Source organism: Pseudophryne corroboree, chromosome 8 (assembly GCF_028390025.1).
Source record: "Pseudophryne corroboree isolate aPseCor3 chromosome 8, aPseCor3.hap2, whole genome shotgun sequence".
Taxonomy (NCBI): domain Eukaryota; kingdom Metazoa; phylum Chordata; class Amphibia; order Anura; family Myobatrachidae; genus Pseudophryne; species Pseudophryne corroboree.
This window is the reverse complement of record NC_086451.1, coordinates 266,431,661-266,458,727: the sequence shown is the minus strand read 5'-3', so window position 1 is coordinate 266,458,727 and position 27,067 is coordinate 266,431,661. Positions and strand designations below refer to the sequence as shown.

Below are 27,067 nucleotides of genomic sequence, written 5' to 3'. Positions count from 1 at the left end.
TTTAGGCCCAAATTCACTCCAGTTTGTAGGAAGTGAAGAAAACGGCCCAGGTGGAATTCTTCCTGGCCTCACACCAAGAAACATATTTTCTCCATATTCGGTGATAATGTTCAGATGTCACGTCCTTCCTAGCCTTTATTTGCGTAGGAATGACCTCATCCGGAATACCTTTTTCCGCTAGGATCCGGCGTTCAACCACCATGCCGTCAAACGCAGCCGCGGTAAGTCTTGGAACAGACAGGGACCTTGTTGTAACAAGTCCTGCCTTAGAGGAAGAGGCCACGGATCTTCTGTGAGCATTTCTTGCAGATCCGGATACCAGGTCCTTCGTGGCCAATCTGGAACAATGAGAATTGCTCTCACTCCTCTTTTTCTTATTATCCTCAACACCTTGGGTATGAGAGGAAGAGGAAGAAACACATATACCGACTGGAACACCCACGGTGTCACTAGGGTGTCTACAGCTACCGCTTGAGGGTCTCTTGACCTGGCGCAATACCTTTCTAGCTTTTTGTTGAGACGGGATGCCATCATGTCTATTTGGGGTAGTCCCCACCGACTTGCAATCTGCGCGAAGACTTCCTGATGAAGTCCCCACTCTCCCGGATGCAGAGCGTGTCTGCTGAGGAAGTCTGCTTCCCAGCTGTCCATTCCCGGAATTAACACTGCTGACAGAGCGCTTACATGATTCTCCGCCCAGCGAAGAACTCTGGTGGCTTCCGCCATTGCCACTCTGCTCCTTGTGCCGCCTTGGCGGTTTACATGAGCTACTGCGGTGATGTTGTCTGACTGGATCAGAACTGGTCGATTGCGAAGTAAGATCTCTGATTGACGTAGGGCGTTGTATATGGCCCTTAGTTCCAGGATGTTGATGTGAAGACAAGTCTCTTGACTTGACCAAAGTCCTTGGAAATTTCTTCCCTGTGCGACCGCTCCCCAACCTCGGAGGCTCGCGTCCGTGGTCACCAGGATCCAGTCCTGAATGCCGAACCTGCGGCCCTCTAGACGGTGAGCACTGTTTAGCCACCACAGGAGAGATACTGTGGCCCTGGGGGACAAGGCGATCCGCTGACGCAATTGCAGATACGACCCAGACCATTTGTCCAATAGGTCCCATTAGAAGGCCCTTGCATGGAATCTGCCGTATGGAATGGCTTCGTATGTTGCCACCATCTTTCCCAGAACTTGAGTGCAATGATGTACTGACACTTGTTTTGGTTTCAACAAGTTCATGACTAGAGTCATGAGTTCCTGCGCTTTTCCTTTCAGAAGAAAAACCCTTTTCTGGTCTGTGTCCAGAATCATGCACAAGAAAGGCAGACGAGTTGTAGGATTCAGCTGCGACTTTGGAATAATGAGAATCCCGCCGTGTCGCTGTAACACATTCAGTGAAAGTGATACGCTGCTCAGCAACTTCTCCCGTGATCTCACTTTTATGAGGAGATCGTCCAAGTACGGGATAATTGTGACACCCTGCTTGCGCCGGAGCACCATCATTTCCGCCATTACCTTGGTGAAAATTCTCGGGGCCGTGGAAAGCCCAAACGGCAACGTCTGAAATTGGTAATGACAATCCTGTACCGCAAATCTCAGGTACGCCTGATGAGGAGGATATATGGGGACATGTAGGTATGCATCCTTTATGTCCAGAGATACCAAAAAATCTCCCCTTCTAGGCTGGTGATGACCACCCTGAGTGATTCCATCTTGAACTTGAACCGTTTTAAGTAAAGGTTCAGGGGTTTTAAATTTAAAATGGGTCTGACCGAACCGTCCGGTTTCGGAACCACAAACAGAGTTGAGTAGTACCCCTGCCCTCTTTGAAGCAGGGGAACCTCTACCACCACTTGTTGCAGACACAATTTGTGAATCGCATGTAACACTATCTACCTTTCCAGGGGTTGTTTCGGTCGGGCCGATTTGAAATAAAAAAAAACGTCGAGGAGGCACTTCTTCGAATTCCAGCTTGTAACCCTGGGAAACAATTTCTATTGCCCATGTATCCACCTGTGAGTGGACCCAGACGTGGCTGAACAGTCGAAGACGTGCCCCCACAGGAGCTGACTCCCTCAGGGGAGCCCCAGCGTCATGCGGTGGATTTAGCAGAGGACGGGGAGGACTTCTGTTCCTGGGAACTAGCTGTCTTGTGCAGCTTTTTCCCTCTGCCCTTACCTCTGGCAAGAAAGGACGAACCACGTGCGCTCTTGTTTTTATTGGAACGAAAGGACTGCATTTGATAATGAGGCGCTTTCTTAGATTGTGAGGGAATATATGGCAAAAAATTTTATTTACCTGCCGTAGCCGTGGAGACGAGATCCGAGAGGCCCTCTCCGAACAATTCCTCACCCTTGTTTGACTCTAGAACCCAGTAGACTAACGTCTCTTTGGGCATGTCTTATATATATATATATATAAGACAACATCTTTTACATATATATATATATATATATATAGGGACAATAACATGGTATCCTTATCTAGGGTTTCAATCTCCGCTGATAAGATATCTGTCTACGCTGCTACAGCGCTATAAACCCATGCCGACACAATCGCCGGTCTGAGTAGTGTACCAGAATGCGTGTAAATGGACTTCAAAGTACTTTTACTGCATGCTATCTGCAGGATCCCTGAGCAGTGCCGTAACTAGGCATTTTAGCGCTGTGTGCAAGAAACGACATTGGTGCCCCCCTAGTAAGATAGGGGCAGTGCGCGCCGTAGGCGCGTGAAAATATATAGGGGCGTGGCCACAAAATAATAGCAATTTATACTACGGTGCACAGTAGTCTCCATTATTCAAATTACGCTGCACAGTAGCGCCACTACACCAGGTAGAGCCCCTTTTATACATTACAGCAGACAACGTCCCCCATTTTACACATTACAGCAGACAGTCCCCCTTTTTACACATTGCGGCAGCCAGTCCCCCTTTTTACACATTGCGGCAGACAGCGTCCCCTTTTTTACACATTACAGCAGACAGCGTCCCCTTTTTTAACATTACGGCAGACAGCGTCCCCTTTTTACACATTACAGCAGACAGCGTCCCCGTTTTTACACATTACTGCAGACGGTGTCCCCCTTTATACACATTGCGGCAGCCAGTCCCCCTTTTTACACATTACGGCAGCCAGTCCCCCTTTTTACATATTGCGGCAGCCAGTCCCCATTTTTACACATTACAGCAGCCAGTCCCCATTTTTACACATTGCGGCTGCCAGTCCCCCTTTTTACACATTACGGCAGCCAGTCCCCATTTTTACACATTACGGCAGCCAGTCCCCCTTTTTACACATTGCGGCAGCCAGTCCCCCTTTTTACACATTACGGCAGCCAGTCCCCTTTTTTACACATTACGGCAGCCAGGCCCCATTTTTACACATTGCGGCAGCCAGTCCCCCTTTTTACACATTACGGCAGCCAGTCACATTTTTTATACATTACGGCAGCCAGTCCCCCTTTTTACACATTGCGGCAGCCAGGCCCCATTTTTACACATTGCAGCAGCCAGTCGCCATTTTTACACATTGTGGCAGCCAGGCCCCCTTTTTACACATTATGGCAGACGGTGTCCCCCTGAGAGAGAGAGAGAAAGATATACTTACCATCTCCCCGCTGACAGGCTCCTCGTGCAGCTCCCTCGGTGCAGGCAGGTGAGAAGGAGGAGGAGGGAGGGGGACTGGAGCAGCAGCAGCGCTACGTCATTGGTAGTAAGCGCCGCTGCAGCAGCCCCCTCTCCTTCCGTATTGGCTGCCCGGCGCTGCTGTGGATGCTGGGATGGAGGAACCGCATCCCAGCATCCACAGCAGCGCCGGGCAGCCAATACGGAATGAGAGGGGGCTGCTGCAGTGGCACTTACTACCAATGAAATAGCGCTGCTGCGGCTCCAGTCCCCCTCCCTCCTCCTCCTTCTCCGCTGCCCGGCGCTGTAGCTCTCCTCCACAGCGCGGCGGCGGCGCACGGCGCAGACTTCAGAGGCATGTTATGAGTCAATTTGACTCATTACATGCCGCTGGCCGTGCGCCCTCAGGGCAACTGCGCTGTGTGCCAAGCCCACTTGGCACACACGTAGTTACGGCCCTGTCCCTGAGGATAGCTTTTTGGGTAAACGTGTCAATGCCTTGTACACCCTAGGGTAAGATTTCCATCTTATCCTGGCCCCATTAGGGAAAGGATACTCCCTGAGGATTCTTTTTGGGAAGCTGCAGCTTCTTGTCTGGAGATTCACGCTCTTTTTCTTCCTGAGAGGAGGGAAATTTACCTCAGCTTTCTTCCCCTTAAACATGTGTACCCTCGTGTCAGGGACAGATGAGTCATCAGTGATAAGCAAAACATCTTTTATTACAATAATCATATATTGAATACTTTTCTGCCAGTTTTGGCTGTACTTTGCATTATCGTAGTCGACACTGGAGTCAGACTCCGTGTCGATATCAGTGTCTATTATTTTGGATAGTGAGCGTTGTGAGACTCTGAAAGTCTCTGTGACATAGGGACAGACATGGGTAGATTCCCTGTCTGTTTTCTAATCTTTTGTGTAATAAATTCATCTTAGCACTTAATTTCACATATCCAATCAGGCGACGGCGTTGTCGACGGAGACACCACACACACACACATTTGCTCCATCTCCTCCATAGGAGAGCCTTTTACCTCAGACATGTCGACACACACGTACCGAGACACCACACACTCAGGGAATGTTCTGAAGACAGTTCCCCCACAAGGCCCTTTGGAGAGACAGAGAGAGAGTATGCCAGCACACACCCCAGCGCAATATGACCCAGGAAAAACACAGCAATTTAATGTTTACCCCGTAGCGCTGTTATTATTATCTGCGCCGAATTATGTGCCCCCCCTCTTCTTAAAAACCCTCTCTTCTACCGTGGTATAAGCAGGGGAGAGTCCGGGGAGTTTCCTCTCAGTGGTGCTGTGGAGAAAAACATGGCGCTGGTGAATGATGAGGGAGAAGCCCTGCCCCCTCGGCGGCGGGCTTCAGTCCCGCTAAAAATAAGAATTTACTCACCGGTAATTCTATTTCTCGTAGTCCGTAGTGGATGCTGGGAACTCCGTAAGGACCATGGGGAATAGCGGGCTCCGAAGGAGGCTGGGCACTCTAGAAAGATCTTAGACTACCTGGTGTGCACTGGCTCCTCCCACTATGACCCTCCTCCAAGCCTCAGTTAGGTACTGTGCCCGGACGAGTGTACACAATAAGGAAGGATTTTGAATCCCGGGTAAGACTCATACCAGCCACACCAATCACACCGTACAACTCGTGATATGAAACACAGTTAACAGTATGAAACAATAGAGCCTCTCAACAGATGGCTCAACAATAACCCGATTTAGTTAACCATAACTATGTACAAGTATTGCAGATAAACCGCACTTGGGATGGGCGCCCAGCATCCACTACGGACTACGAGAAATAGAATTACCGGTGAGTAAATTCTTATTTTCTCTAACGTCCTAGTGGATGCTGGGAACTCCGTAAGGACCATGGGGATTATACCAAAGCTCCCAAACGGGCGGGAGAGTGCGGATGACTCTGCAGCACTGAATGAGAGAACTCCAGGTCCTCCTCAGCCAGGGTATCAAATTTGTAGAAGTTTTGCAAACGTGTTTGCCCCTGACCAAGTAGCTGCTCGGCAAAATTGTAAAGCCGAGACCTCTCGGGCAGCCGCCCAAGATGAGCCCACCTTCCTTGTGGAATGGGCATTGACAGATTTTGGCTGTGGCAGGCCTGCCACAGTATGTGCAAGCTGAATTGTACTACAAATCCAACGAGCAATAGTCTGCTTAGAAGCAGGAGCACCCAGCTTGTTAGGTGCATATAGGATAAACAGCGAGTCAGATTTTCTGACTCTAGCCGTTCTGGAAACATATATTTTCAGTGCCCTGACAACGTCTAGCAACTTGGAGTCCTCCAAGTCCCTAGTAGCCTAGGCACCACAATAGGCTGGTTCAGGTGAAACGCTGACACCACCTTTGGGAGAAACTGGGGACGAGTCCTCAATTCTGCCCTATCCATATGGAAAATCAAATAAGGGCTTTTACAAGACAAAGCCGCCAACTTTGATACTCGCCTGGCAGAAGCCAAGGCCAATAACATAACCACCTTCCACGTGAGATATTTCAGATCCACGGTTTTTAGTGGTTCAAACCAATGTGATTTTAAGAAACTCAACACCACGTTGAGATCCCAAGGTGCCACAGGAGGCACAAACGGGGGCTGACTCTGCAGCACTCCTTTTATAAATGTCTGAACTTCAGGTACTGAAGCTAGTTCTTTTTGAAAGAAAATCGACAGAGCCGAGATCTGTACCTTAATGGAACCCAATTTAAGGCCCATAGTCACTCCTGCTTGCAGGAAATGCAGAAATCGACCTAGTTGAAATTCCTCTGTTGGGGCCCTTTCGGCCTCACACCATGCAACATATTTTCGCCATATGCGGTGATAATGAGTTGCTGTAACCTCTTTCCTGGCTTTAGTAAGCGTAGGAATGACTTCCTCCGGAATGCCCTTTTCCTTCAGGATCCGGCGTTCAACCGCCATGCCGACAAACGCAGCCGCGGTAAGTCTTGGAACAGACAGGGCCCCTGCTGCCGCAGGTCCTGTCTGAGTGGCAGAGGCCATGGGTCCTCTGATATAAATTCTTGAAGTTCTGGGTACCAAGCTCTTCTTGGCCATCCACGAGTATCGTTCTTACTCCTCGCCTTCTTATTATTCTCAGTACCTTTGGTATGAGAGGCAGAGGGGAGAACACATAAACCGACTGGTACACCCACGGTGTTACCAGAGCGTCCATAGCTATCGCCTGAGGGTCCCTTGACCCGGTGCAATATCTTTTATAGCTTTTTGTTGAGGCGGGACGCCATCATGTCCACCTGTGGCCTTTCCCAATGGTGTACAATCCTATTGGAAGACTTCTGGAGGAAGTCCCCATTCTCCCGGGTGGAGGTCGTGTCTGTTGAGAAGATCTGCTTCCCAGTTGTCCACTCCGGGAATGAACACTGCTGACAGTGCTAACACATGATTTTCCGCCTATCGGAGAATCCTTGTGGCTTCTGCCATTGCCATCCTGCTTCTTGTGCCGCCCTGTTGGTTTACATGGGCGACTGCCGTGATGTTGTCTGATTGGATCAGTACCGGCTGGTTTTGAAGCAGAGGCCTTGCCGGCCTCAGGGCATTGTAAATGGCCCTCAGGTCCAGAATATTTATGTGTAGGGAAATAACCTGACTTGACCAAAGTCCCTGGAAATTTCTTCCCTGTGTGACTGCCTCCCAGCCTCAAAGGCTGGAATCCATGGTCACTAGGACCTAGTCCTGTATGCCGAACCTGCGGCCCTCTTGAAGATGGGCACTCTGCAGCCACCACAGTAGAGATACCCTGGTCCTTGGAGACAGGGTTATCAGCCTATGCATCGGAAGATGCGATCCGGACCACTTGTCCAACAGGTCCCTCTGAAAAGTTCTTGTATGGAACCTGCCTAATGGGATTGCTTCGTAGGAAGCTACCATTTTTCCCAGGACTCGCGTGCAATGATGCACCGCTACCTATTTTGGCTTCAGGAGGTCTCTGACTAGAGATGACAACTCCTTGGCTTTCTCCTCCGGGAGAAACACTATTTCTGGTTTATGTCCAGAACCATCCCCAGGAACAGTAGACGTGTCATAGGAACCAGCTGTGACTTTGGACTGTTTAGAATCCAACCATGCTGTTGTAGCACTTTCCAAAATAGTGCTACCCCGACTACCAACTGCTCCTTGGACCTCGCCCTTATAACGAGATTGTCCAAGTACGGGATAATTACAACTCCCTTTTTTTTAAGGAGTATCAACAATTCGGCCATTACCTTGATAAACACCCTCGGTGCCATGTACAGTCCAAACGGCAGTGTCTGGACTTGGTAATGGTAATCCTGTACCACAAATCTGAGGTACTCCTGGCGAGGATGGTAAATGGGGACATGCAGGTAAGCATCCTTGATGTCCCAGGATACCATGTAATCCCCCTCGTCCAGGCTTGGAATAACCGCCCTGAGCGATTCCATCTTGAACTTGAATTTTTGTGTTCAAGGATTTTAAATATAAAATGGGTCACACCGAACCATGCGGTTTCGGTACCCCAACCCGTGTGGAATAGTAACCCCGTCCTTGTTGAAGTAGGGGCACCTTGAGTATTACCTGCTGGGAATACCGCTTATTAATTGCCTCTAGCACAGCCTCCCTGCCTGAGGGAGTTGTCAGCAAGGCATATTTTAGGAAACGGCTGGGGGGAGACATCTCGAATTCCAGCTTGTACCCCTGAAATACTACTTGAAAGAAACAGGGATCCACCTGTGAGCGAGCCCACTAATTGCTGAAATTTTTTGAGACGGCCCCCCACCGTACCTGGCTACACCTGTGGAGCACCCGCGTCATGGTGTGGCCTCACAGGAGGCGGGGGAAGAATCTTGATTCTGGGAACAGGCTGACTGGTGCAGCTTTTTTCCCTCTACCCTTGTCTCTGTACAGAAAGGAAGCGCCATTTGACCCGCTTGCTTTTCTGAAGCCGAAAGGATTGTACCTTTGTCTGTGAGTAAACCTGAGGTAAAATTATTTCTTCCCAGCAGTTGCTGTGGATACGAGGTCCCAGAGACCATCCCCAAATAATTCCTCACCCTTATAAGGCTCTCTATGCGCTTTTTAAGTCAGCATCACCTGTCCAGTGACAGGTCTCTAATACCCTCCTGACAGAATGGACATTACATTTATTTTGGATGCCAGCCGGCAAAATATCCCTCTGTGCATCCGCCATATATAAGATGACGTCTTTAATATGTTTTTATGTTTGCCAACTAGTATCCCTGTTTGACAGGGTCACCGACCACGCTGCAGCAGCACTATCTGCAGGTCTCAGTCTAGTACCTGAGTGTGTAAATACAGACTTCAGGATAGCCTCCTGTTTTTTATCAACAGGTACCTATTAAAGTGGCCGTATCCTAAGACGGCAGTGCCACCTTTTTTGACAAACGTGTGAGCGCCTTATCCACCCTAGGGGATATCTCCCAGCGTAACTTATCCACCTGGCGGGAAAGGGTACGCCATCAGTAACTTTTTATAAATTACCAGTTTCTTAACGGGGGAACCCACGCTTTCACACACTTCATTTATTCATCTGATGGGGGAACATAACACTGCCTGTTTTTTCTCCCCAAACCTAAAACCCATTTTTAGAGGTGCTTGGGTTAAAGTCAGAAATGTATAACACATTTTTTATTGCCGGGATCACGTCACGGATGTTCCTAGTGGATTGTGTATATGTCTCCACCTTGTTGACACTGGAGTCAGACTCCGTGTCGACATCTGTGTCTGCCATCTGAGAGAGCGGGCGTTTTTGAGCCCCTGATGGCCTTTGAGACGCCTGGGTAAGCGCGGGCTGCGAAGCCGGCTGTCCCACAGCTGTTACGTCATCCACCCTTTTATGTAAGGAGTTGACACTGTCGGTTAATACCTTTCACCTATCCATCCACTCTGGTGTCGGCCCCACAGGGGGCGACATCACATATATCGGCCTCTGTTCTGTCACCATATAAGCCTCCTCATTCAACATGTCGACACAGCCGTACCGACACACCGCAGACACACAGGGAATGCTCTAAACGAGGACAGGACCCACAAAAGCCCTTTGGGGGGACAGAGTAAGAGTATGCCAGCACACACCAGAGCGCTATATATATACAGGGATTAACTGAGTTATGTCCCGAATAGCTTTTATATAATATACTGTATACAGTGCCAATTTTAATGCCCCCCCTCTCTTTTCCCTCTTACTGTACTGTAGAATTGCAGGGAAGAGCCAGGGAGCTTCCCTCCAGCCGAGCTGTGAGGGAAAAATGGCGCCAGTGTGCTGAGGAGATAGGCTCCGCCCCTTTTTCGCGGCCTATTCTCCCGTTTTTTATGGAATTCTGGCAGGGGTATTTACCTCATATATAGCCCTTGGGGCCACATATTGAGGTATTTTGCCAGCCAAGGTGTTTTTATTGCTGCCTCAGGGCGCCCCCCCCCCAGCGCCCTGCACCCTCAGTGACCGGAGTGTGAAGTGTGTGAGAGGAGCAATGGCTCACAGCTGCAGTGCTGTGCGCTACCTTGGTGAAGACAGAGTCTTCATGCCGCCGATTTTCCGGACCATCTTCTTGCTTCTGGCTCTGTAAGGGGGACGGCGGCGCGGCTCCGGGACCGAACATCAAGGCTGGGCCTGCGGTCGATCCCTCTGGAGCTAATGGTGTCCAGTAGCCTAAGAAGCCCAATCCGGCTGCAAGCAGGCGAGTTCGCTTCTTCTCCCCTTAGTCCCTCGCTGCAGTGAGCCTGTTGCCAGCAGGTCTCACTGAAAATAACAAATTCTAAGACTATAACTTTCTAAGAGCTCAGGAGAGCCCCTAGTGTGCATCCAACCTCGGCCGGGCACGAAATCTAACTGAGGCTTGGAGGAGGGTCATAGTGGGAGGAGCCAGTGCACACCAGGTAGTCTAAGATCTTTCTAGAGTGCCCAGCCTCCTTCGGAGCCCGCTATTCCCCATGGTCCTTACGGAGTTCCCAGCATCCACTAGGACGTTAGAGAAAGTGTAAAATTGGCGGGGGCTCCTGCATATATACTAGTGATGAGTGGGTTCGGTTTCTCGGAAACCGAACCCCCCCGAACTTCAGTCTTTTTACACGGGTCCGAGCCATACTCGGATTCTCCCGTGTGGCTCGGGTAAACCGAGCGCGCCCGAACGTCATCATCCCGCTGTCGGATTCTCGCGAGATTCGGATTCTATATAAGCAGCCGCGCGTCGCCGCCATTTTCACACGTGCATTGAGATTGATAGGGAGAGGACGTGGCTGGCGTCCTCTCCGTTTATATAGTTATAGTAGTTAGTTGATCTGATTGCTACTGCTTAGCTTATTGTGGGGAGGATTGGGGAGCAGCTGTTAGGACTCAGGAGGAGTACAGTGCAGAGTTTTGCTAGTTTTTTTTTATCCGTTCTCTGCCTGAAAAAAATGCTCCATACCATATCTGTGCTCAGCCTCAGTGTGCTGCATGATATATCTGACTGTGCTGAGTGCTCACACTGCTTAATTGTGGGGGAGACTGGGGAGCAGCTATAGCAGGAGTACAGTGCACAGTTTTGCTGACAGTGACCACCAGTATACGTTTGTCTGCCTGAAAAACACTCCTGTGGTGTCTTTTTTTCTTTATACTATAAGTATAAACGCAGTCTGCTGACAGTGTCCACCAGGTCCATTATACTGTATATAGCAGTACGGTAGGCCACTGCTGTACCTACCTCTGTGTCTTCAGTCACTCGTCGTCATACATAAAGTATACTATCCATCCATCTACATTGTATACCTGTGGTGTCTTTTTTTCTTTATACTATAAACGCAGTCTGCTGACAGTGTCCACCAGGTCCATTATACTGTATATAGCAGTACGGTAGGCCACTGCTGTACCTACCTCTGTGTCTTCAGTCACTCGTCGTCATACATAAAGTATACTATCCATCCATCTACATTGTATACCTGTGGTGTCTTTTTTTCTTTATACTATAAACGCAGTCTGCTGACAGTGTCCACCAGGTCCATTATACTGTATATAGCAGACAGTACGGTAGGCCACTGCTGTACCTACCTCTGTGTCTTCAGTCACTCGTCGTCATACATAAAGTATACTATCCATCCATCTACATTGTATACCTGTGGTGTCTTTTTTTCTTTATACTATAAACGCAGTCTGCTGACAGTGTCCACCAGGTCCATTATACTGTATATAGCAGTACGGTAGGCCACTGCTGTACCTACCTCTGTGTCTTCAGTCACTCGTCGTCATAAAGTATACTATCCATCCATCTACATTGTATACCTGTGGTGTCTTTTTTTCTTTATACTATAAACGCAGTCTGCTGACAGTGTCCACCAGGTCCATTATACTGTATATAGCAGACAGTACGGTAGGCCACTGCTGTACCTACCTCTGTGTCTTCAGTCACTCGTCGTCATACATAAAGTATACTATCCATCCATCTACATTGTATACCTGTGGTGTCTTTTTTTCTTTATACTATAAACGCAGTCTGCTGACAGTGTCCACCAGGTCCATTATACTGTATATAGCAGTACGGTAGGCCACTGCTGTACCTACCTCTGTGTCTTCAGTCACTCGTCGTCATACATAAAGTATACTATCCATCCATCTACATTGTATACCTGTGGTGTCTTTTTTTCTTTATACTATAAACGCAGTCTGCTGACAGTGTCCACCAGGTCCATTATACTGTATATAGCAGACAGTACGGTATGCCACTGCTGTACCTACCTCTGTGTCTTCAGTCACTCGTCGTCATACATAAAGTATACTATCCATCCATCTACATTGTATACCTGTGGTTTCTTTTTTTCTTTATACTATAAACGCAGTCTGCTGACAGTGTCCACCAGGTCCATTATACTGTATATTGCAGTACGGTAGTCCAATATGGAGAACAAAAATGTGGAGGTTAAAAAAATAGGGAAAGATCAAGATCCACTTCCACCTCGTGCTGAAGCTGCTGCCACTAGTCATGGCCGAGACGATGAAATGCCATCAACGTCGTCTGCCAAGGCCGATGCCCAATGTCATAGTACAGAGCATGTAAAATCCAAAACACAAAAGATCAGTAAAAAAATGACCCAAAAATCAAAATTAAAAGCGTCTGAGGAGAAGCGTAAACTTGCCAATATGCCATTTACGACACGGAGTGGCAAGGAACGGCTGAGGCCCTGGCCTATGTTCATGGCTAGTGGTTCAGCTTCACATGAGGATGGAAGCACTCAGCCTCTCGCTAGAAAAATGAAAAGACTTAAGCTGGCAAAAGCACAGCAAAGAACTGTGCGTTCTTCGAAATCACAAATCCCCAAGGAGAGTCCAATTGTGTCGGTTGCGATGCCTGATCTTCCCAACACTGGACGGGAAGAGCTTGCGCCTTCCACCATTTGCACGCCCCCTGCAAGTGCTGGAAGGAGCACCCGCAGTCCAGTTCCTGATAGTCAAATTGAAGATGTCAGTGTTGAAGTACACCAGGATGAGGATATGGGTGTTGCTGGTGCTGGGGAGGAAATTGACAAGGAGGATTCTGATGGTGAGGTGGTTTGTTTAAGTCAGGCACCCGGGGAGACACCTGTTGTCCGTGGGAGGAATATGGCCATTGACATGCCTGGTCAAAATACAAAAAAAAAATCAGCTCTTCGGTGTGGAATTATTTCAACACAAATGCGGACAACAGGTGTCAAGCCGTGTGTTGCCTTTGTCAAGCTGTAATAAGTAGGGGTAAGGACGTTAACCACCTCGGAACATCCTCCCTTATACGTCACCTGCAGCGCATTCATCATAAGTCAGTGACAAGTTCAAAAACTTTGGGTGACAGCAGAAGCAGTCCACTGACCACTAAATCCCTTCCTCTTGTAACCAAGCTCCTGCAAACCACACCACCAACTCCCTCAGTGTCAATTTCCTCCTTACCCAGGAAAGCCAATAGTCCTGCAGGCCATGTCACTGGCAAGTCTGACGAGTCCTCTCCTGCCTGGGATTCCTCCGATGCATCCTTGAGTGTAACGCCTACTGCTGCTGGCGCTGCTGTTGTTGCTGCTGGGAGACGATGGTCATCCCAGAGGGGAAGTCGGAAGACCACTTGTACTACTTCCAGTAAGCAATTGACTGTCCAACAGTCCTTTGCGAGGAAGATGAAATAGCACAGCAGTCATCCTGCTGCAAAGCGGATAACTGAGGCCTTGGCAGCCTGGGCGGTGAGAAACGTGGTTCCGGTATCCATCGTTAATTCAGAGCCAACTAGAGACTTGATTGAGGTACTGTGTCCCCGGTACCAAATAACATCTAGGTTCCATTTCTCTAGGCAGGCGATACCGAAAATGTACACACACCTCAGAAAAAGAGTCACCAGTGTCCTAAAAAATGCAGTTGTACCCAATGTCCACTTAACCACGGACATGTGGACAAGTGGAGCAGGGCAGACTCAGGACTACATGACTGTGACAGCCCACTGGGTAGATGTATTGCCTCCCGCTGCAAGAACAGCAGCGGCGGCACCAGTAGCAGCATCTCGCAAACGCCAACTCGTTCCTAGGCAGGCTACGCTTTGTATCACCGCTTTCCAGAATACGCACACAGCTGAAAACCTCTTACGGCAACTGAGGAAGATCATCGCAGAATGGCTTACCCCAATTGGACTCTCCTGGGGATTTGTGGCATCGGACAACGCCAGCAATATTGTGCGTGCATTACATCTGGGCAAATTCCAGCACGTCCCATGCTTTGCACATACCTTGAATTTGGTGGTGCAGAATTATTTAAAAAACGACAGGGGCGTGCAAGAGATGCTGTCGGTGGCCAGAAGAATTGCGGGCCACTTTCGGCGTACAGGCACCGCGTACAGAAGACTGGAGCACCACCAAAAACACCTGAACCTGCCCTGCCATCATCTGAAGCAAGAGGTGGTAACGAGGTGGAATTCAACCCTCTATATGCTTCAGAGGATGGAGGAGCAGCAAAAGGCCATTCAAGCCTATACATCTGGCCACGATATAGGCAAAGGAGGTGGAATGCACCTGACTCAAGCGCAGTGGAGAATGATTTCAACGTTGTGCAAGGTTCTGCAACCTTTTGAACTTGCCACACGTGAAGTCAGTTCAGACACTGCCAGCCTGAGTCAGGTCATTCCCCTCATCAGGCTTTTGCAGAAGAAGCTGGAGACATTGAAGGAGGAGCTAAAACAGAGCGATTCCGCTAGGCATGTGGGACTTGTGGATGGAGCCCTTCATTCGCTTAACCAGGATTAACGGGTGGTCAATCTGTTGAAATCAGAGCACTACATTTTGGCCACCGTGCTCGATCCTAGATTTAAAACCTACGTTGTATCTCTCTTTCCGGCAGACACAAAGACCTGCTGGTGAGAAAATTGTCAAGTCAAGCGGAACGTGACCCGTCAACATCTCCTCCTTCACATTCTCCCGCAACTGGGGGTGCGAGGAAAAGGCTACGAATTCCGAGCCCACCCGCTGGCGGTGATGCAGGGCAGTCTGGAGCGAGTGCTGGCATCTGGTCCGGACTGAAGGACCTGACAACGATTACTGACATGTCGTCTACTGTCACTGCATATGATTCTCTCACCATTGAAAGAAAGGTGGAGGATTATATGAGTGACCGCATCCAAGTAGGCACGTCAGACAGTCCGTACGTATACTGGCAGGAAAAAGAGGCAATTTGGAGGCCCTTGCACAAACTGGCTTTATTCTACCTAAGTTGCCCTCCCTCCAGTGTGTACTCCGAAAGAGTGTTTAGTGCCGCCGCTCACCTTGTCAGCAATCGGCGTACGAGGTTACTTCCAGAAAATGTGGAGAAGATGATGTTCATTAAAATGAATTATAATCAATTCCTCCGTGGAGACATTCACCAGCAGCAATTGCCTCCAGAAAGTACACGGGGACCTGAGATGGTGGATTCCAGTGGGGACGAATTAATAATCTGTGAGGAGGGGGATGTACACAGTGAAAGGGGTGAGGAATCGGACGATGATGATGAGGTGGACATCTTGCCTCTGTAGAGCCAGTTTGTGCAAGGAGAGATTGATTGCTTCTTTTTTGGTGGGGGCCCAAACCAACCAGTCATTTCAGTCACAGTCGTGTGGCAGACCCTGTCGCTGAAATGATGGGTTCGTTAAAGTGTGCATGTCCTGTTTATACAACATAAGGGTGGGTGGGAGGGCCCAAGGACAATTCCATCTTGCACCTCTTTTTTCTTTCATTTTTCTTTGCGTGGAGGTCATTTTGATCCCATAGTATTATTAACCTCAATAACCATAATTTCCACTCATTTTCAGTCTATTCTGAACACCTCACACCTCACAATATTATTTTTAGTCCTAAAATTTGCACCGAGGTAGCTGTGTGACTAAGCAGTGCAGTATTTTTTTGAAGGGCCATCCTGCGTGACACTGCAGTGCCACTCCTAGATGGGCCAAGTGTTTGTGTCGGCCACTTGGGTCGCTTATCTTAGTCACACAGCTACCTCATTGCGCCTCTTTTTTTCTTTGCGTCATGTGCTGTTTGGGGAGTATTTTTTTCAAGTGCCATCCTGTCTGACACTGCAGTGCCACTCCTAGATGGGCCAGGTGTTTGTGTCGGCCACTTGGGTCGCTTATCTTAGTCACACAGCTACCTCATTGTGCCTCTTTTTTTCTTTGCGTCATGTGCTGTTTGGGGAGTATTTTTTTGAAGGGCCATCCTGCGTGACACTGCAGTGCCACTCCTAGATGGGCCAGGTGTTTGTGTCGGCCACTTGGGTCGCTTAGCTTAGTCACACAGCTACCTCGGTGCAAATTTTAGGACTAAAAATAATATTGTGAGGTGTGAGGTGTTCAGAATAGACTGAAAATGAGTGGAAATTATGGTTATTGAGGTTAATAATACTATGGGATCAAAATGACCCCCAAATTCTATGATTTAAGCTGTTTTTTAGGGGTTTTTTTGAAAAAACACCCGAATCCAAAACACACCCGAATCCGACAAAAAAATTTCGGTGAGGTTTTGCCAAAACGCGTTCGAACCCAAAACACGGCCGCGGAACCGAACCCAAAACCAAAACCCGAAAAATTTCCGGTGCACATCACTAATATATACAGTGTCCAGCTGTATATATGCTCTATTTTGCCAAATAAGAGGTTTATATTGCTGCCCAGGGCGCCCCCCCATGCGCCCTGCACCCTTACAGTGACCGGAGTATGTGAGGTGTATGGGAGCAATGGCGCACAGCTGCCGTGCTGTGCAATACCTCAGTGAAGCTCACAAAGTCTTCTGCCGCCTTTTGAAGCCTTCTTTCTTCTTATACTCACCCGGCTTCTTTCTTCTGGCTCTGTGAGGAGGACGGCGGCGCGGCTCTGGGACGAACGTCCAGTTCGAACCTGTGTTCTGACTCCCTCTGGAGCTAATGGTGTCCAGTAGCCTAAGAAACAAGACCTTGAAACTCAGAGAAGTAGGGTTGTTTCTCTCTCCTCAGTCCCTCGATGCAGGGAGTCTGATGCCAGCAGTGCTCCCTGAAAATAAAAAACCTTACAAATATACTTTCTTAGCAGGAAACTCAGGAGAGCTCCCTGCAGTGCACCCATCTCCTCTGGGCACAGTCTCAAACTGAGGTCTGGAGGAGGGGCATAGAGGGAGGAGCCAGTGCACACCCAGAGTCAAAGTCTTTCTTAAAGTGCCCATGTCTCCTGCGGAGCCCGTCTATTCCCCATGGTCCTTACGGAGTCCCCAGCATCCTCTAGGACGTTAGAGAAAATAAGAATTTACTTACCGATAATTCTATTTCTCGGAGTCCGTAGTGGATGCTGGGGTTCCTGAAAGGACCATGGGGAATAGCGGCTCCGCAGGAGACAGGGCACAAAAAAGTAAAGCTTTACTAGGTCAGGTGGTGTGCACTGGCTCCTCCCCCTATGACCCTCCTCCAGACTCCAGTTAGGTACTGTGCCCGGACGAGCATACACAATAAGGGAGGCATTTTGAATCCCGGGTAAGACTCATACCAGCCACACCAATCACACCGTACAACTTGTGATCTAAACCCAGTTAACAGTATGACAACAGAAAGGGCCTCTTAAAGATGGCTCCTTAACAATAACCCGAATTAGTTAACAATAACTATGTACAAGTATTGCAGATAATCCGCACTTGGGATGGGCGCCCAGCATCCACTACGGACTCCGAGAAATAGAATTATCGGTAAGTAAATTCTTATTTTCTCTATCGTCCTAAGTGGATGCTGGGGTTCCTGAAAGGACCATGGGGATTATACCAAAGCTCCCAAACGGGCGGGAGAGTGCGGATGACTCTGCAGCACCGAATGAGAGAACTCCAGGTCCTCCTTTGCCAGGGTATCAAATTTGTAAAATTTTACAAACGTGTTCTCCCCCGACCACGTAGCTGCTCGGCAGAGTTGTAATGCCGAGACCCCTCGGGCAGCCGCCCAAGATGAGCCCACCTTCCTTGTGGAGTGGGCTTTTACAGTTTTAGGCTGTGGCAGGCCTGCCACAGAATGTGCAAGTTGAATTGTGTTACAAATCCAACGAGCAATCGACTGCTTAGAAGCAGGTGCGCCCAACTTGTTGGGTGCATACAATATAAACAGCGAGTCAGATTTTCTGACTCCAGCCGTCCTTGCAATGTATATTTTTAAGGCTCTGACAACGTCCAACAACTTGGAGTCCTCCAAGTCGCTAGTGGCCGCAGGCACCACAATAGGTTGGTTCAGATGAAATGCTGATACCACTTTAGGGAGAAAATGCGGACGAGTCCGCAGTTCTGCCCTATCCGAATGGAAGATTAGATAAGGACTTTTATAAGATAAAGCCGCCAATTCAGATACTCTCCTGGCAGAGGCCAGGGCTAGTAACATAGTCACTTTCAATGTGAGATATTTCAAATCCACCTTTTTCAATGGTTCAAACCAATGGGATTTGAGGAAATCTAAAACTACATTTAGATCCCACGGTGCCACCGGAGGCACCACAGGAGGCTGTATATGCAGTACTCCCTTGACAAAAGTCTGGACCTCAGGGACAGAGGCCAATTCTTTTTGGAAGAATATTGACAGGGCCGAAATTTGAACCTTAATGGATCCCAATTTGAGACCCATAGATAATCCTGATTGCAGGAAATGTAGGAAACGACCCAGTTGGAATTCCTCCGTCGGAACCCTCCGATCCTCGCACCACGCTACATATTTTCGCCAAATGCGGTGATAATGTTTCACGGTGACTTCCTTCCGTGCCTTAATCAAGGTAGGAATGACTTCTTCTGGAATGCCTTTCCCTTTTAGGATCTGGCGTTCAACCGCCATGCCGTCAAACGCAGCCGCGGTAAGTCTTGAAAAAGACAGGGACCCTGCTGTAGCAGGTCCCTTCTCAGAGGTAGAGGCCACGGTTCGTCCGTGAGCATCTCTTGAAGTTCCGGATACCAAGTCCTTCTCGGCCAATCCGGAACCACTAGTATTGTTCTTACTCTTCTTTGCCGTATGATCTTCAATACCTTTGGTATGAGCGGCAGAGGAGGAAACACATACACTGACTGGTACACCCAAGGAGTTACCAGTGCGTCCACAGCTATTGCCTGTGGATCTCTTGACCTGGCGCAATATTTGTCCAGTTTCTTGTTGAGGCGAGACGCCATCATGTCTACAATTGGTCTTTCCCAACGGTCTATTAACATGTTGAAGACTTCTGGATGTAGACCCCACTCTCCCGGATGAAGATCGTGTCTGCTGAGGAAGTCTGCTTCCCAGTTGTCCACGCCCGGGATGAACACTGCTGACAGTGCTATCACGTGATTCTCCGCCCAGCGAAGAATCTTGGCAGCTTCTGCCATTGCACTCCTGCTTCTTGTGCCGCCCTGCCTGTTTACATGGGCGACCGCCGTGATGTTGTCCGACTGAATCAACACCGGCTTTCCTTGCAGGAGAAGTTCCGCCTGGCTTAGAGCATTGTAGATTGCTCTTAGTTCCAGAATGTTTATGTGAAGAGACTTTTCCAGACTCGTCCATACTCCCTGGAAGTTTCTTCCTTGTGTGACTGCTCCCCAGCCTCTCAGGCTGGCGTCCGTGGTCACCAGGATCCAATCCTGAATGCCGAATCTGCGGCCTTCTAATAGGTGAGCCTTCTGCAACCACCACAGAAGTGACACCCTTGTCTTTGGTGACAGGGTTATTCGCAGGTGCATCTGCAGATGCGACCCTGACCATTTGTCCAACAGATCCCTTTGGAATATTCTTGCATGGAATCTGCCGAATGGAATTGCTTCGTAAGAAGCCACCATTTTTCCCAGGACTCTTGTGCATTGATGTACTGACACTTTTCCTGGTTTTAGGAGGTTCCTGACCAGATCGGATAACTCCTTGGCTTTTTCCTCTGGAAGGAAAACCTTTTTCTGAACCGTGTCCAGAATCATTCCTAGGAACAGCAGACGAGTTGTCGGGATTAAATGGGATTTTGGAATATTCAGAATCCACCCGTGTTGTCTTAGCACCTCTTGAGATAGTGCTAAAGCTGTCTCCAGCTGTTCTCTGGACCTTGCCCTTATTAGGAGATCGTCCAAGTATGGGATAACTAATACGCCTTTTCTTCGAAGAAGAATCATCATCTCGGCCATTACCTTGGTAAAGACCCGAGGCGCCGTGGACAATCCGAACGGCAGCGTCTGAAACTGATAGTGACAGTTTTGAACAATGAACCTGAGGTACCCCTGGTGTGCGGGGTAAATCGGAACGTGTAGATACGCATCCTTGATGTCCAAGGATACCATAAAGTCCCCTTCTTCCAGGTTCGCTATCACTGCTCTGAGTGACTCCATCTTGAACTTGAACTTTTTTATGTAGAGGTTCAAGGACTTCAGATTTAGAATAGGCCTTACCGAGCCATCCGGCTTCGGTACCACAAATAGAGTGGAATAATACCCCTTTCCTTGTTGTAATAGGGGTACTTTGACTATCACCTGCTGAGCGTACAGCTTGTGAATGGCTTCCAACACCCTCTCCCTTTCGGAAGAGACGGTTGGTAAGGCAGACTTCAGGAAACGATGAGGAGGATCCGTCTCTAATTCCAACCTGTACCCCTGAGATATTATCTGCAGGATCCAGGGGTCTACCTGCGAGTGAGCCCACTGCGCGCTGTAATTTTTGAGACGGCCCCCCACTGTCCCCGAGTCCGCTTGAGAGGCCCCAGCGTCATGCTGAGGTTTTTGCAGGAGCCGGGGAGGGCTTCTGTTCCTGGGAAGGAGCTGCCTGTTGGTGTCTCTTCCCTCTTCCTCTGCCTCGTGGCAGGTACGACAAGCCCTTTGCTCTCTTATTTTTGTAGGAGCGAAAAGGCTGCGGTTGAAAGGTCGGTGCCTTTCTCTGTTGGGGAGTGACTTGAGGTAAAAAAGTGGATTTCCCGGCAGTAGCCGTGGCCACCAAGTCTGATAGACCAACTCCAAATAACTCCTCCCCTTTATACGGCAAAACCTCCATGTGACGTTTTGAATCCGCATCGCCTGTCCACTGTCGTGTCCATAAGGCTCTTCTGGCTGAAATGGACATAGCACTCACCCGAGATGCCAGTGTGCAAATATCCCTCTGTGCATCACGCATATAGATAAATGCATCCTTTATTTGTTCTAACGACAGTAAAACATTGTCCCTATCTAGGGTATCAATATTTTCAATCAGGGATTCTGACCAAACTACTCCAGCACTGCACATCCAGGCAGTTGCTATAGCTGGTCGTAGTATAACACCTGCATGTGTGTATATATTCTTTTGAATAACTTCCATCTTTCTATCTGATGGATCCTTAAGTGCGGCCGTCTCAGGAGAGGGTAACGCCACTTGTTTGGATAAGCGTGTGAGCGCCTTGTCCACCTTAGGGGGTGTTTCCCAGCGCGCCCTAACCTCTGGCGGGAAAGGGTATAATGCCAATAACTTTTTTGAAATTATCAACTTTTTATCAGGAGCAACCCACGCTTCATCACACACGTCATTTAATTCTTCTGATTCAGGAAAAACTGTTTGTAGTTTTTTCACACCATACATAATACCCTGTTTTACGGTATCTGTAGTATCAGCTAAATGTAACGTCTCCTTCATTGCCAAAATCATATAACGTGTGGCCCTACTGGAAAATACGTTTGAATTTCTACCGTCGTCACTGGAATCAGTGCCCGTGTCTGGGTCTGTGTCGACCGACTGAGGCAAAGGGCGTTTTACAGCCCCTGACGGTGTTTGAGGCGCCTGGACAGGCATTAATTGATTGTCCGGCCGCCTCATGTCCTCAACTGACTGTTTAAGGGAAGATAAACCATCACGTAATTCCACAAATAAAGGCATCCATTCTGGTGTCGACCCCCTGGGGGGTGACATCTGCATATTTGGCAATTGCTCCGCCTCCACACCAATATCGTCCTCATACATGTCGACACCACGTACCGACACACACCGCAAACTCACAGGGAATGCTCTAATGAAGACAGGACCCACTAGCCCTTTTGGGGAGACAGAGGGAGAGTCTGCCAGCACACACCACAAAGCGCTATATATACAAGGGATATCCTTATATTAAGTGCTCCCTTATAGCTGCTTTAATATATATATATATAGCCATTAATGTGCCCCCCCTCTCTGTTTTACCCTGTTTCTGTAGTGCAGTGCAGGGGAGAGACCTGGGAGCCGTTCTGACCAGCGGAGCTGTGACAGAAAATGGCGCCGTGTGCTGAGGAGATAGGCCCCGCCCCTTTTTCGGCGGGTTCTTCTCCCGCTATTTTTCCAGTCAGGCAGGGGTTAAATATCTCCATATAGCCCCTATGGGCTATATGTGAGGTATTTTTAGCCTTGTATAAGGTTTATATTTGCCTCTCAGAGCGCCCCCCCCCAGCGCTCTGCACCCTCAGTGACTGCCCAGTGAAGTGTGCTGAGAGGAAAATGGCGCACAGCTGCAGTGCTGTGCGCTACCTTATGAAGACTGAGGAGTCTTCAGCCGCCGTTTTCCGGACCTCTTCACGCTTCAGCATCTGCAAGGGGGTCGGCGGCGCGGCTCCGGGACCGGACTCCACGGCTGGGCCTGTGTTCGATCCCTCTGGAGCTAATGGTGTCCAGTAGCCAAGCAGCAAATCCACTCTGCATGCAGGTGAGTTTACTACTTTCCCCCTAAGTCCCACGTTGCAGTGATCCTGTTGCCAGCAGGACTCACTGTAAAGAAAAAAAACCTAAACTAAACTTTCTCTAAGCAGCTCTTTAGGAGAGCCACCTAGATTGCACCCTTCTCGTTCGGGCACAAAATCTAACTGGAGTCTGGAGGAGGGTCATAGGGGGAGGAGCCAGTGCACACCACCTGACCTAGTAAAGCTTTACTTTTTTGTGCCCTGTCTCCTGCGGAGCCGCTATTCCCCATGGTCCTTTCAGGAACCCCAGCATCCACTTAGGACGATAGAGAAATAATATATTACTCACCCACTGCCCTTCTCCGTCATCCATTCCCTGTCACCCACTGCGGATCACTCACTGCCAGTCATACTCACCCTGTCACCCACTGCCTGGCACTCTCCCAGTCACTCACTGCCCTGCACTCTCCCTGTCACCCACTGCCCGGCACTCTCCCTGTCACCCACTGCCTGGCACTCTCCCTGTCGCCCACTGCCTGGCACTCTCCCTGTCGCCCACTGCCTGGCACTCTCCCTGTCGCCCACTGCCTGGCACTCTCCCTGTCTTCCCACTGCCAGTCACTCTCTCCCTATCACCCTCAACCTGTCAATCACTGCCTGTCATCCTCTCCCTGGCATCTCCCACTGCCTCTCCCCATCACATTCTCCATCCCCCAATGCCTGTCACTCTCTCCCTGTCATTCATACTCTCGCTGTCCTGTAAGGGCACACACCTTGTAGCAGTGCCACACCCCTTTTCTGGAAGCGAGCACAAATGTACCTGCCACTGCTAACCACCCACCTACCCCTTTACCTATCATGGTGTCTCTCCTGTCATTTTCTCTAGAACTGTCCCTGTCTACATCCACTGGCTCAGTGGGGTGGGATGGGCGGGTGGGGGGGGGGAGATTATTTCAAGGAAGGGGAGGGACCAAGTCCGTTTAATTTGTACTGAGCTCATGAGCCCCTATGTGTTATATGACAATTATCCTTGTATTACAGTTTACTCATACACCAGTGAAGTGAGGACTCAGATATGTTTTCACTAGTTTAATACATCTAATTAAATAGTGTCACAGTATATTGCTACTGAATTGAACTCCACACATAAATCACAAGAACTGGTTGTACAGGGCACAGCACATAGTAGCACAAAATAAAAAATAAAAAGTAGAGACGAGTCACTTAGGGGCAGATGTCTTAATTCTGGAGAAGTGATAAGTGGAAGGTGATAAACGTACCAGACAATCATTACGAGTTTGAAAAATAACAACCTGGAGCTGATTGGCTAGTGCATTATCACCTACCACTTATCACTTCTTTATCACTACTCCAGGCTTAATACATCTGCCCCTATATTCTTTTGATACTGCTAAATATCACTTTTCTTATATATTTTTAATACATAGAGAAGAGTCAAATTTACTTTAAAAGGGGGGACCCTTCCATTGGACGACCATTGGATGAATATACATGTTTGTTAATGTCAGTTTCCCTGCATTTTCTTTCTTGCATGGAAGATGTCCGGCCCACTTTTGAATGAGTCCATATCAATACCACAGTTACGCAGCCCTTAAATTAAAAAAAGTTTTTGCCTTAAACCATTGATTTACAAACTTTTCCCCGCTGCCGCCCTTATGGGGTAATTCACAGTTGGTCGCAGCAGCAAATTTGTTAGCAGCTGGGCAAAACCATGTGCACTGTAAGGGGGGGGGCAGATACAACATTTGCAGAGAGAGTTAGAATTGGGTGGGCTATTTTGTTTCTGTGCAGGGTAAATACTGGCTGTTTTATTTTCACACTGAAATTTAGATTTCAGTTTTAACACACCCCACTCACATCTAACTCTCTAAGCACATTTTATACCTGCACCCCCCCCCCCCCCCCCCTCAGTGCACATGGGGGGTAATTCCGAGTCGATCGCAGCATCAGATTTGTTAGCAGTTGGGTAAAACCATGTGCACTGCAGGGGGGGCAGATATAACATTTGCAGAGAGAGTTAGATTTGGGTGGGTTATTTTGTTTCTGTGCCGGGTAAATACTGGCAGCTTTATTTTTACACTGCAATTTAGATTTTAGTTTGAACACACCCCACCCAAATCTAACTCTCTCTGCACGTGTTATATATGCCACACCTGCAGTGAAAATGGTTTTGCCCAACTGCTAACAAATTTGATGTTGCGATCAACTCGGAATTACCTCCATGGTTTTGCCCAACTGCTAACAAATTTGATGCTCACCCACCTTAAGACAATTACGCAAAACAAATGATTTAACATTTTCTATTAAAGTTAGTATTTAACCATTAAGAAACAAACAGCATTGAATAATTATATTAATAGTGGAATTAAATAAAAAGCAAACAAATTAGCATTATTATGAATGTATTGCTTTGAAAATCTTGGTGTACAAATAACATAAATGGGCTATCAGGGGGACCCAGGTAGAAAATTATTGAGAACCACTAATCTAGCAGAAGACCTGGGGGTGCTCCATTTATTTGTTTCTCCTGTGCTCTGTTGGGTCTATAATACAATGCTAGCAATCTATTTACCTTACCATTGTAAAATGGCACGTGAGGACCAAACAGGAGGACCGATTAAAAGCACATTGCTCAGATTTCAGCTGCCCTTTTACGAGCAGCCACAAAGTCCAAAGAAGGCAGCTGTTTTAAGGAGCCTCCGTGGGTCCTGCAAGGAGAATCGGCAAGTCAATGTATATTTATTTTTTAAATGACACCATTATAAATGCTTTTAGTTTACATGGAAAATTATCACACTGTTTATTATAGTTTTGCATTACTTATAACAAGTTCCTAGGTTATAGTTTCATTTTTATTTGGCCTCAATCTCACTGGAGTCAGTAAGAAAGAGCAATGACTGCAGGAAAAGGAGATTCATGGTAAGACTTACCATTGTTAAATCTCTTTCTGCGAGGTACACTGGATTCCACATGGAATAACAACGGGGTGTAGAGTTGGATCTTGATCCGAGGCACCAACAGGCTAAAGTTTTGACTGTTCCCAGGATGCACTGCAGCACCTCCTCTATATCCCCGCCTCTAGGCACTGGAGCTCAGTTTTGTTAACCAGTCCAATGCAGTAGCAGGTAAAAGACGACAGTAGTTAGTAGCCATAGACAACCACATTCTCACGACAGGAGAAGGTACCAGCGGCTAATGCCATACAAACCCAAAGAAGCTAAGTGCATCAGGGTGGGTGCCCTGTGGAATCCAGTGTACCTCGCAGAAAGAGATTTAACAATGGTAAGTCTTACCATAAATCTCCTTTTCTGCAGCGGGGTACACTGGTATTCCACAGGGAATAACTTCGGTGATGTCCAAAAGCAGTTCCTCATGGGAGGGGACGCACTGTAGCGGGCACAAGAACCCGGCGTCCAAAGGAAGCATCCTGGGAGGCGGAAGTATCAAAGGCATAGAACGTGATGAACGTGTTCACTGAGGACCACGTAGCCGCCTTGCACAATTGTTTTAGGGATGCGCCATGGCGGGCCGCCCAAGAAGGTCCATTAGACCGAGTAATATGGGTTTTATAGTAGCAGTAGCTGGAAGTCCAGCCTGTACATAAGCTTGTGCAATCACCATTCTAATCCATCTGGCCAAAGTCTGTTTATTCACAGGCCAGCCACGTTTATGAAAACCAAAAAGGACAAAGAGAGAATAAGATCTCCTAAGAGAGGCGGTTCTCTTCACATATATATGAAGAACCCGTACCACATCCAAAGACCGTTCTTTGGAGGATAAACCAGTAGAGATAAAGGCGGGAACCACAATCTCTTGGTTAAGGTGCAAAGACAACACCACCTTAGGCAGATAACCAGGGCGAATTCTAAGAACCGCACGGTCACAGTGAAAAAATAAGATTTTAAACCTACCGGTAAATCTTTTTCTCCTAGTCCGTAGAGGATGCTGGGGACTCCGTAAGGACCATGGGGTATAGACGGGCCCCGCAGGAGACATGGGCACTCTAAAGACTTTAGATGGGTGTGCACTGGCTCCTCCCTCTATGCCCCTCCTCCAGACCTCAGTTAGAGAACTGTGCCCAGAGGAGACGGACAGTGGCCCTCATTCCGAGTTGTTCGCTCGGTATTTTTCATCGCATCGCAGTGAAAATCCGCTTAGTACGCATGCGCAAAGTTCGCACTGCGACTGCGCCAAGTAACTTTACTATGAAGAAAGTATTTTTACTCACGGCTTTTTCTTCGCTCCGGCGATCGTAATGTGATTGACAGGAAATGGGTGTTACTGGGCGGAAACACGGCGTTTCAGGGGCGTGTGGCTGAAAACGCTACCGTTTCCGGAAAAAACGCAGGAGTG

The 27,067-nt window shown here is 48.4% G+C and overlaps 1 protein-coding gene across 2 annotated transcripts in view; it reads right to left on the bottom strand.

The window, feature by feature from the left end:
• The window catches only part of ZC3H12B (zinc finger CCCH-type containing 12B), a 323,692-nt gene that overhangs the window by 173,731 nt on the left and 122,894 nt on the right, over positions 1-27,067 (bottom strand). The window contains exon 2 of one of the 2 annotated variants that reach the window (XM_063937219.1): positions 25,292-25,422. The exons of the other annotated variant lie outside the window; for it this stretch is intronic. The gene's annotated coding sequence lies outside the window, so the exon portion shown is untranslated. The remainder of the gene's footprint in view (positions 1-25,291; positions 25,423-27,067) is intronic. 2 annotated transcript variants of the gene reach the window in all.